This window comes from Mastomys coucha, unplaced genomic scaffold (assembly GCF_008632895.1).
Source record: "Mastomys coucha isolate ucsf_1 unplaced genomic scaffold, UCSF_Mcou_1 pScaffold15, whole genome shotgun sequence".
NCBI lineage: Eukaryota > Metazoa > Chordata > Mammalia > Rodentia > Muridae > Mastomys > Mastomys coucha.
In genome coordinates, this window is record NW_022196897.1 from 57,985,179 (window position 1) to 57,993,576 (window position 8,398).

Sequence of the window (8,398 nt, forward strand, 5' to 3'; positions counted from 1 at the left end):
CATTATAAGGACAACATTGGGGCTGTCCTTATACACACACATATATATATTTCTACATCTCCATAAATGTATTTCTTCAGTTATATTTCAGTATAAAAACACCATTTTTAATAGCATCCTACTATTCCACTCTATAGAATCTCTCTGTTTGGGTATGGGGATTGATGTCTGTGACCTCACAGGAGAGTGAGGCTACTCTATGCTAGCAACAGCAGCAAAAACATGTATATTCTATACAATAATAATGTATACAGCCAAACCAGCATGGAATTCTTAAACTTCTTTAATATTTTTGTTTCTATAAACAATATTTCATGATATTTGGGACTCAATTCCTGTAAATATTTTCACTAAACTCCTTTCCCAGTGTAATTGAGGGTTCAAAATATTTATATTATGCTGTTTTAGTAAATATTGCAAATTTCAATATGTCCTTTAAAACATTTTATAAGTTATATAATTTGCTTATAGAAAAATTTCCCTTTCTTTCTCCAAATGATTGTCACAGCCAGTTTACATTAGGCTGGCAGAAATTTTACTACTCTGAAATGTAATGGATTTTATTTTAACTAAAGTAAAAAATCATCAATCTTCTCCTTGCTGCTCAATTCCTTGAATTCCTTCCATACCTGGAGTCCTAATAATTGGTTTTGTAGCCTAATCTTTTGGTTTATTAATACAGGTAAATCTGTCTAGTAGTTCTATTCATCTTTTGATTAAATTGATCATATTGCACAGAGCAGTAAGTGTCCAGATTTCAAGTGAATTCAAAGGAGGCTGTGCCAAGCCTTTTTGATTTGCAGATCTACATGTAAATGCCATCCCCCAACGCAGTTAAAAGCTCAGTCCTCTGATATTAGCACAGCATGAAAAGCAACAGTTTTTATATTTGCGAGAATACATTTCCCTTAGCAACACACATATGTCAGTATGCATACATATGTATATACCTTTTTCTACTATGATATGCTCTATTGCTTACAGACATGAAATCAATTATTTAACTACCAGAGTGCATACATTTGGCTATTGTTTCTTATCTAAACAAGACCACTAGTTAAACACTTCCTTCTCTGCTACCTCAACCCGGGTAAAGGAGAGTACAATTTAGTAGTTTATTTAATGATTAACTGTGTTCAAAGGCTCAGAAAATACTGATGATTGGACAAGGGAGAGAATAGTTCACCGCATGGTCTTCTTCGTTCACACAAAACCAGAAAAGGGTATAGAAAAACACGGCCTATTTAGGAACAACTTTTGAGACATGTGTGTTTCCTTAAGACAATGTAATGGGAGTGTGTATGCATTAAGAGCCGGCACAATAAGCCAGCATTCTTGAGAGACGTTGTGGATACGAGATTGTCGAGGTTTGTATGTACATATGTAGAAAAGCCTGATATTTAGAAACAGCGCACTGGAGAGTGGTACCCTGACTTTAATCTTCTAGATGAAACAATGAACTCATTAGCTGTTATGAGCGATTGATCTACTTTCCACACCTTTGCGGATCAATTTCACCCAATATGGAACGGAGCCAGGCCTGTGTTCTGCACCCCAGCAGTGACCTCTCTGATTCAAATGTAAAATGCTCTTGCAGATGAAATTCACTAGGACGAAATGTTCAATAGAAAGATTACATTTCCAGTGGGGCAGAAAGATATTTGCCAGCATCTCATTAAGGCTTCGATACAAAGTCTCGGATTTCAATCAGAGCTGAGATAGAATGGCAATAATCCAGGAACGAGATGGAGCTAAGGGCTTTGTTTCCCGAAGCATTATGCATTTTCCCCCATCTACAATAAAATCTTGAAAAAATTTCCAGGAGAATAGATATGGAAAAGAAATAACCCCATAGTCATTTTAATGTCAGCCGCGCAACGCGCTCTGTGAAGCCTCCATAGCCAGATAACTTTGCCTCTCACTTAAAGGGGAGAAGGTGACATCATTTACATTTAGCCCAACACGTGAGAAAGGCTGGAAAATCTCTGCATGGTGAAGGCAGCATCCATTCTTCCACCTCTGCAGCCCCACCTCTCATCATTAATATGGTCCATCCATTTCCCCACCAGCATTTTATTCTCTACCCCTAGAAGTAATTTACCGACTTAATGGAAATGTGAGAGACTTGCTTTAACAGACTTTATGAATGTAAGCAGAAGGTCTCGCTGAACACTTCCCTCTGGAGGGAGGTTATCCTTTGGCCAGAGGGCATTTGTAATAGTTCAGTAATCAAAAAAGATTTGCCTCTTCGGACTTGCTAATTTGCTCAGTCACTTAAGTAACAAAAGGGTCTAAACTCTGCCTCTCAATTTAAAGCGAGCCCCGTAAAAGCTTCCAGCTTAGCAAGAAACCTGGGAATTCACATCTGAGCTTTTAGGCCGATTTCAATTTGTGCAAGCCTAATATCACCAAGGTCTGATTTCAACCGCAGGGAAGGTGCGCCTTTTTGTGGAATTTAGTTCTTTATCAGGAGGGGGCTGCTTGGGAAGCCTACGGACAGGGCAAACTGCAGCACAAACTGCTGCACAGACAAAGCTCGTTTTCCTCGAACGATCAGAATTTCTGAGTACGAAGCAGGTTCCACGGGAGAGTGAAACGTCTGCTGTCAAGTCAGGACTCTGGACTGAGTTTTGATGAGAGGGTAGAAGAAAAATCAACTGCATTCTTCTTAAATTGCACGGTTGCATATCAGTCAGGCATAACTGTGTCTCTGAACCCACAGCTGTGTCCCCAGTGTGTAGGAAGTGCTGGGTAATAGGAGGCTCCATCAGGACCACTGAATGGTGGACTGTAGTTGAGAGGCACCATTGCCACGTTTCAGCTGTAGAGAGAAATGTCCCTTGACTTCCTGTTCTCTCCCCAGTCCTTGAGTGACACTTTTGGGCTATTTGCATTAGTTCTTCTTGCCTTCATAAGCTGAGTCTGGCTGGAACAGGCTAGCTATACAACTTCATGGTAAAATATATGGTGAGGACTGGTGGGGTCCCTTAACCCAGAAAGCAAGTGGAAGGAGACATTTCTATCTGTAATTTTGACAAACAACCTTGATGCTTTCAAATAATCAATTAAGACGCTAAATGAACCAAATAGGCCAAATTCCTAGCACTATTCTAATTCTTTGGTTGTTTATTATTGTTGTTTTGAAACAGGGTCTCATATAGCCAGGGCTAGCCTCAGACTCACAGAACAGCTGAGGATGACTGTAAGTGCCTGGTCTTCCTGGCTCCACCTTTATTTATTTATTTTTAAAGATTTATTTTATTTATGGTTGTATAGATGGCCGTGAGCTATCATGTATGTGATTGCTGGGTATTGAACTCAGGACCTCTGTCAGACCCCCCCACTCCCCCACCACTCCCAATCCCTCTCTCCAGCTCACTTGCTCTGGTCCTGCTTGCTCCAGTCCCGCTCGCTGGCTCCATCTTTAAATTGCTGGGTTTGTAGGCCTGCACCACCACACTCGGTGTCTAAAGGGGTTCTCTCACCTTCTCTAACCATCATCAAAGTCCTTGCCTAACCATGGCTTCATGCTAAGCAGACCAGTAGGTAGGAGAGAGCCTCTCTCCAAGTCTAATTGAACTAAACTATCTCCTCTGGAAATATCATCCCATGAATTACTGAAATTTTCATCAGGCTTGACCAACTCCTCCCAAATCTGACTAGAGATGAAAACAATCATAGTTGGTTTGTCAGCATATAAAAAGAATGACAGCTAAGAAAAGGACACATGTAAGGAGCTGGACATGGCTGGCTGATGGAAATAGAAGTAAGGTGATCTCCCTTTCAAAACAATCATCATGTCTGTTAAGTTTCCTCCAGAAACATCTTGGTGGTCCTAATACAAGTGTCCTGATTATGTTGTCTAAGCACCAGCCAAGGAGTTTTACCTGGCCTGTCTCGTGGCAGGTTGGTATATTTACTAACAGATGAATTCATATTAAACTCTTTTTTTGTTTGTTTGTTTTTGTTTTTGCAGACAGGGTTCCTCTGTATAGCCCTGGCTATCCTGGAACTCACTCTGTAGACCAGGCTGGCCTCGAACTCAGAAATCCACCTGCCTCTGCCTCCCAAGTACTGGGATTAAAGGGGTGTGCCATCACTGCCCGGTCATATTAATCTCTTCCAAGGACCAAAACATAATGAAGAGCTACCAAATTAGAATACTATTTTGTAGACTATGACTTACAAAGGTGGGGAAGGGGTTAGAGAGTTCAGTTAGTCAAGTACGTGCTATGTAAGTACGCAGACCTGGGCTCCATCACCAACACCCATGTTAGAAATCAGTGCCAGGCATGGTGCTGTGTGCTGTAATCCTAGAGCTGTGGAGACATAGATAGGCAAGTCCCTGGGGCTCACTGGTCAGCCGGTCTAACCCACTCGGTATGCTCCAGACAAAGATGTTGTCTTGAAAATAAATAAGTAAACGAACAAACGAACAAATAAATGGATGGCTAGTGCCTGAGGAATGACACCTGAGGTTGTCCTGTGGTCTCCTCACATGCTTGCACATACATGCACTCGCAGTCACCAGCCCATACATACACACATACACCTCACACCTACACAAAGGACATTTATAGAGATTTCACCTCTGTAAGCATGTCTACATTCTTACTTCAAAACAAATGTTTTCTTGTCTTAGATATAATTATTACCTGAATAATGTACATACATAAACAGTAAAATAAATGTAAACTACATGATAATGTACAATAATGATACAAAGACCTGGCTCCCGAGGCCTCCATGAATAAATTTGTACTTTGGCTATTTATTCTAATATCAATTTCCTTGTTTCTAAGAAATATGTTTGGCTGCTATTTCTTGACTTTTTTCAATTTTATATTGTTTTATGACTTCCTACTATGCAGCATGAGCATGTTTTTCTACCCTCTGTGGTGAGTTAAATGAAGAATGTCCCATATAGGTTCCTTGAATACCTGCTCCCCAGGGGACAGGGCTGTTTAGGAAGGTGATAGAACCATTTCCAGTCCTCTCTGTTTCCTATGTACAGACACAATGTGATTAAACGGATTCTTTCCCTTGGGAATTGTAAGCCAAAATAAACCCTTTCGTCCCTAAAGTGCTTTTTGTCACAGCCTTCTATCACAGCAACAGAGAAGACATCGACACACTCATGATTCACACATCTGCATTGTTTCTCTTATTACTTTGCTCACATAGCTACATAGCAGACTGCTAATAGCTTTTCTTTGGGTGGAGTACCCCTCCTCAGCAGTACTGTCACAGATTTCCACTTGCTTAATTTTCTGGTTTATCTCCAGCGGCTCTGCAAGAAGTCAGCACATGCACTCAGCACACTGAGTTCTCTACAAGCTCCGTTGATATATATTGTTCCGGTGACGTTCTCACTGCCCTTTCAGACGCCATCCGATTGTGCTGTCTAGGCCTTCTTCCAGCTAGGACTTCCTCTCTTCTCTGGCCTTGTTTGTATGACTTCTTTCTTGGCTTATGTCTTATTTTCCCAAAACAATGCCATTAAGACTTTTTTTTTTTTTTTGCTACTCAATATTATGAATGTGAACAGACAATGTATGACATATTGCTTGTTGCGTTTGTTTCAGAAACATACTCTACTGACTTGAACTTGGTTGTTTTTGAGACAGAATCTCTCTAGGTTGCCCAGGCTGGTCCTGAATTCAAAATTCTCCTGACTGTTCCTGCGTGCTGGAATGATAAGTGTGTACCACCATGAGTACCATGTCGTGACTTTTACTGCAACCTGAAATATTGTCTGAAAGTCAACAACCACCAGAACACTGCTGACAGCCCTTTGAGAGCTTCAGCTCTATTAACTTAAGAAACAACTAAAACTATGTGCTTACATATACTCCTGCTGCCGTGAGCAATACAGAGAAAGATATGATACAAAAGCAATTAACAGTAGGTAGATGATGATGATGATGATGATGATGATGATGATGATATAGCACATTGGTTCAATAAAATCACAGGGTTCTGGAGGTGGAAATGGAGGCAGAAGTTGGTTTCAGATTGCTGTGATCCTGTGAAAAAGGCCCCACCGTTCCTGACTGATTTTGAAGAAAGAAGGTGTCACAAACCAAAGAATATTGGGCAGGCCCTAGAATCTTAGAAAAGCAAGAATGTAGATTCTCAGGGTTAGGGATATAGTGCCATTGGTAGCCTGCAGGAGGTACATCCTCAGAACCATATAAAAGCAAACAAACAAAATAGGCATGTGGCAAAAGTCTGTAACCTGAGCATTTGGGATGCAGAAGCAGGGGACCAGGTACTCAAGGTAGACTTGAGCTACATAAGAAGTTTGAGACCAGCTTGTCCATGAGACTCTGTGTTCAGAAGAGGAGGAGGAGGAGGAGGAGGAGGAGGAGGAGGAGGGGGAGGAGGAAGAGGAGGGGGCAGAGGAGGAGGAGGAGGAGGAGGAGGAGGAAGAGGAGGAGGAAGAGGAGGGGGCAGAGGAGGAAGAAGAGGATGAAGAGAATAAGTAAGAAGGACAAGATGAAGAGGAGAAAAAGAAAGAACAAGAGGATGAGGAAGAAGAGAAAAGAAAACAGAGCCTCTCAGTAGACTTCCATGAGGGTATACACAGCCCTGCCAAGATCTTGGTTTTAGCAATAGTGACACTTATTTCAGATTTTGAACGACAAAAATGTAAGGGACTATCTCAATTGTTTTAAGTCCCAAAGTGTATGGTAACTGGCTACAAGAAATGGGAGACTAACGAAGACACAGGACTGGCACACGTGTGACGGTGGTTGCATCAAGTAAGATTGTTACATTAGTCAGTTTTTCTAATGCCATGACAAACACATGAAACCTTTTAATGGGAGAAAACTTTCATTTGGGCTCAAAGCTTCAGAGATCGACAACCATCGTCCATGGGTAGAACATCATGACAGAAGGGTGTGGATAGGCAAAGCTGCTCACCACGGCAGGAGAAATGTAGAGAGAGACCCTGACTTAATAAAGAAAACCAAACACCACAACGCACACACACACACACACACACACACACACACACACACACACACCACTAAAATAGCCAATCCCCTGAAGTAGTAGGAGAAGTTTGCTTGGAGAGAACCTGCCGTGACAGTGCATGATAACCTGCAGGATGCTTCCACTTGATTGAATTGTCCCTGTTTGAGCAAGCATGTTTCCATCTCTTGCTGCTGCTATGTCTTAGCCAATGATATGTTTCAGCAGAAACTGACAGTTAAACGAGGACAGACTGCTTGCTCTCCGAATGTCACCTGCTTGCTAACAGTTCTATCTCTTGTCAACTGAAATGTGGTCTCAAACATCTGGAATCAGCCCAAGACCCACAGCAAAGAGCAAGAGTGCATATTAGTTCATTCTTAGTGGCAAGAATAACTCTCCATAGCAGGACCGAGACTTTTCAATTGGTGTGGGTTAAAATCCTCCCAAAACAATCACACTTCAAGACAGAAGCAAAAAGAGCACAGGAGAGCTCACCTGTGCATTCCTGCCAGCCCTTTTCATGAAACACTTCTATTGGCTTTCCTTGAAAGTTAGCACTTCCAGTGGCCTCCCCAAATCCCTGCAGGCACGTACCCCCTTCCCTGAGGACCCACAATATCCCACAGGAATCAATTATTCCGTTACACTTAGAGAGCAGTGAAGGCTTCTTCCTCATGATGTTGCCATAATTCTCTCTTTTTAGGCTGTAATCCCCCGGACCGTGTGTGCTGACAGCAGAGCTACAGTCAGGAGACTGTGAGAATGTTGTCTTCCTCGGGATCTCTCAGGACGTGCACAGGCTGGGCTGTATCCCCAGCAAAAAGAAAGTAGAGACATTTGTTTCTTTTCTTTCTTTACTTAGTCAGTTAGCTGTTTTTTGTTTTGTTTTGTTTTTGTTTTGACAGTATATCATCATATAGCAGGTTCACTAAAGATACTCACTAAATCTTCCAAGCTGGTCTCAAGTTCACAATCTTCCTACCTCAGTCCCAAGTTCTGGTATTAAAAATATATGCCATCTAACAGCTCAACAACATGGGCATTTAAATATATATATACACACAGACACATATACATATATATATATATACATATATGTACGTGTATATATATATACACATATGGTTTCTGCTGAAACATATCATTGGCTAAGACATAGCAACAGCAAGAGATGGAAACATGCTTGCTCAAACAGGGACAATTCATATATATATATGTATATATATATATATATATATATATATATATATATATATATATATATATATATATATATATATACACATTTTAAACTGTCTGGCCTCTCACTGGTTACATGTCTCCCAGATGTGTACACAGAAAATGCACACAAAGCCGGGCAGTGGTGGCGCACACCTTTAATCCCAGCACTTGGGAGGCAGAGGCAGGCGGATTTCTG